The sequence below is a fragment of the Chenopodium quinoa genome, unplaced genomic scaffold (assembly GCF_001683475.1).
Source record: "Chenopodium quinoa cultivar QQ74 unplaced genomic scaffold, ASM168347v1, whole genome shotgun sequence".
In the NCBI taxonomy this organism is placed as follows: domain Eukaryota; kingdom Viridiplantae; phylum Streptophyta; class Magnoliopsida; order Caryophyllales; family Amaranthaceae; genus Chenopodium; species Chenopodium quinoa.
In genome coordinates, this window is record NW_018742974.1 from 1032923 (window position 1) to 1036269 (window position 3347).

At 32.3% G+C, this 3347-nt stretch overlaps 1 long non-coding RNA gene across 1 annotated transcript; it reads left to right on the forward strand.

Moving 5' to 3' along the window:
* Positions 1–256: 256 nt before the first annotated feature.
* Positions 257–1329, forward strand: LOC110729227. The gene is made up of 2 exons (XR_002512854.1): positions 257–614; positions 1167–1329. It is a non-coding gene; the product is annotated as an uncharacterized LOC110729227 (long non-coding RNA).
* The last annotated feature ends 2018 nt before the right edge of the window (positions 1330–3347 follow it).

Genomic DNA, 3347 nt, shown 5'->3' on the forward strand with positions numbered 1-3347 from the left:
TCAACTGACCGCCCTTTGTTTTCGAAGGTTAGCTTCCAATATATTTGTCATAAATGTAATCACTAGGTGAAATAAGAAGAATGGCACCGCCTTAATGCCACCGGTTATACACATAGGCATGTGCCCGCAGATTGGATTTCATTGGCAGGACCGGTGGGGAAAACATGGGTAAAATTAGGCGGGTCTTTTAGAAGAGGTTTTTGCCACCGGTTCGGTTCAAACCAGTGGAAAACCATTACATTATTCCCACCGGTTTGAACCGAACCGGTGGCATTCTGTATAAAAAAACCCCTTATATACCCTTAAACCCTATCTCAAAACACTACTCGGCCTCCCTCCTCATTTCTCTCTCTTGACCTCCTCTCCTCTCTCTCCTTCTCTCTCCTCTCCCTATCTAGATCTCCTGTCCTGCTCCCTCATCTCACCACTACCGGCACCAAGTCTCCGTCCTCGTCTCCCCTATCTCTCTTTCTTTTTCTCTTTCGTTCTTCCCGATTCTCATCCCCTTCTCTTTCGTTTCCACGAACACCACCGAAGATGACCACGAAGACCACCACCAAGTCCAACACCCAAGACCACCATGAAGACCACGAACAACACCGAGTTTAATCAAAGTTGGTTTAATTTTTTTTTTTGGTTTAATTTTGGGTTTGATTAATCGATTTTTCTGGGTTCTTACATGTGTTTTTTGGGGTTATTTTTGGGTTTGATTTTGGATTTTAATTCGATTTTTCTGGGTTTCATTAATCAATTTAAATCGATTTTCGGATTTCAATTTGATTTTTCTGGGTTAATTTTCGGTTAAAATAATCGCTTACTTAGGGTTAATGCATGCGTTTTTGGGATTTTTCTTTTATTTTTTATTTTCGTGATTTCTGGGTTTATTTTCTGGGTTTATGTTTGGGGTTTCTGGGTTTTTTTTTTTATTACGAGTACTATTTTCTGGGTTGATTTAAATTTCCTTGATATTCTGGGTTTAATTTTCGTGATTTCTAGGTTTTTTTTGTTATTATTTCCTCGGTTGATTTTATTTTTCGTGATTTTCGGGGTTTATTTTTCGTGATTTATGGGTTTTTTTTTAAAAAAAAAAATTTGAGTTCATGAATCATGGAGGTTTTTTTAGTTTATTGTGAGTTTTATTAATTTCGGTGTTTTAATTGATGCAGGTGAAGAATCAAGGTGTTGATTTTGGAATTTTAATTTCGATGTTGTAATTTTTTTTCTTCGATGTTGTAATTTTTTTTTTTTTGATGTTGTAATTTATTTATTTTTTTGTATTGTAAAATAACAATTTAATGATACATAATTCTGATTGTATTTCATATTCAATTATTCTTTTTTATGGTGTTTTGCTTATATTTTTTGAGACAAAGCTGTGAATTCACTGATTATATGTTGATTATGGAAAAAGCAAACTAAAAAAAAAAATTGAAATGGCACTCGTTAACCGGTGCCAATTGACGTTAATACAAAAAAAGAAATAGTTATGGCACCGGTTAACCGGTGCCAAAAATCAATTATAGCACCGGTTAATCGGTGCCAATATTAAATATTGCCACCGATTTTTAACCAGTGGCATTTTTTTGATGAATTGGCACCCCCAAATTATTAACGGTTCAAAACCGGTGTCTTAGGGGGGTTTGAACCGGTGCCAAATTGAGTTTTTCTACTCTTGAATGAATGGAAATACATATTGGACATTATTTGTAAGGAACATTTCTATAAGTTCTTGGCTACGACTATATGTTACTTTGGACATTACCAACTACTGTTTGTTCATTTATTAATATTTTGTTATATTATTCATTGATGGTTAATATGAATTTGGCCTTCATTAGACAAAATCACATTTTATATGTTACCAAGATAAGGTTTGATATCAAAGATGAATTATACATCAACTTTAGTTGTTTTAATTATGTAAGCATATCCTTCAATATAAGTAATTAAAACATAACCTATCAAAACATCAACCTTTAGAAAATTCCATGGGCATAATCGTTTAAGAAATGTAACTAAGAATTTAGTCATACTTTATGCAATTTAACATTTTGGGTTATATTGATATATTTTTCACATATGATTTATACCCAATGATAATGTTATGTTGTTTAAGGCCCAATGTCTAAGTACTAAATTGTTATTCAAATGAACCTTAGCTGTAGAAGAAGAGACATATAAAACACAGGTAATAACACAAAAATGTTTAGATAAAGCACATTATATGTTTATCAAAAGACAGCAGTGACACGATATCCTTTTCAATTTATTTATGCATTGAGTTTTTCAAATGAAATTAAATTTTCAAAATTTCAACTAACCGCCCTTTGTTTTTTTGGAGGTTCGCGTTTCCAATATATTTGTCATAAATGTAATGACCAGAACTACATATTGGACTTTACCTGTAAGGAACATTTCTATAAGTTATTGGATATGACCATATGTTACGTTGGACATTACCAAATATTATTTGTTCATTTATTAATATTTTGTTATATTATTAATTGATGGTGGATATGAATTTGGCCTTCACTAGACAAATCACATTTTATATGTTACCAAGATAAGGTTTAATATCAAAGGTGAATTATACATCTACTTTAGCTGTTTTAATTATGTAAGCATATACTTCAATATAAGTAATTAAATCATCAACCTTTACTAAATTACATGGGCATAATCGTTTAAGAACTGTAACTAAGAATTTAGTCATACTTTATGCGATTTAACACAACTGACTGCCCTTGTTTTTAGGAGGTTAGTTTTTAAAAGCTTAATTATATCCTTGACATACTCTCAACCTTATAATTAACACAAAAAAAAACACACACACCCCACCAAAAAAATGGGGGATTCACAAAATTCCATTTCTCGAGGTTTATCTTCTAGTTTTGGAGGGGGCATGGTGAAATGTGGATGTGGAGTTCTCTCTAAGATTCGAACTGTGAACAAGCCTAACCATAATAAGGGAAGGAAATTTTGTGGTTGTGGTTAATATCCGGTACCTTATTCTAAACCCATTTGTAATTTATGGTTCAATTTTAATGTATATGATTAAATATAATAATTTTTCATTAGAGTTCCAAGTAACAATTAGGGTTTATTTAATTTTTGTAAATTGCAGGAGGCTGACAGTGGATTTTTCAAATGGTTGTATGATGGTGTCGGTGGATGCGTCGAGTGTGAGATGATGTCAAAGAGATTGGATGCAAATGAGAAAGAAGTTGAATCTCTAACTATAAAGCTAAACAAATTGAAGATAAAAAATCACAATTTCAGGAACAAATATGTGACTTGAAAAGCCAATTATGTCAATCAACCATGGAGAATAACAGATATATTGCATA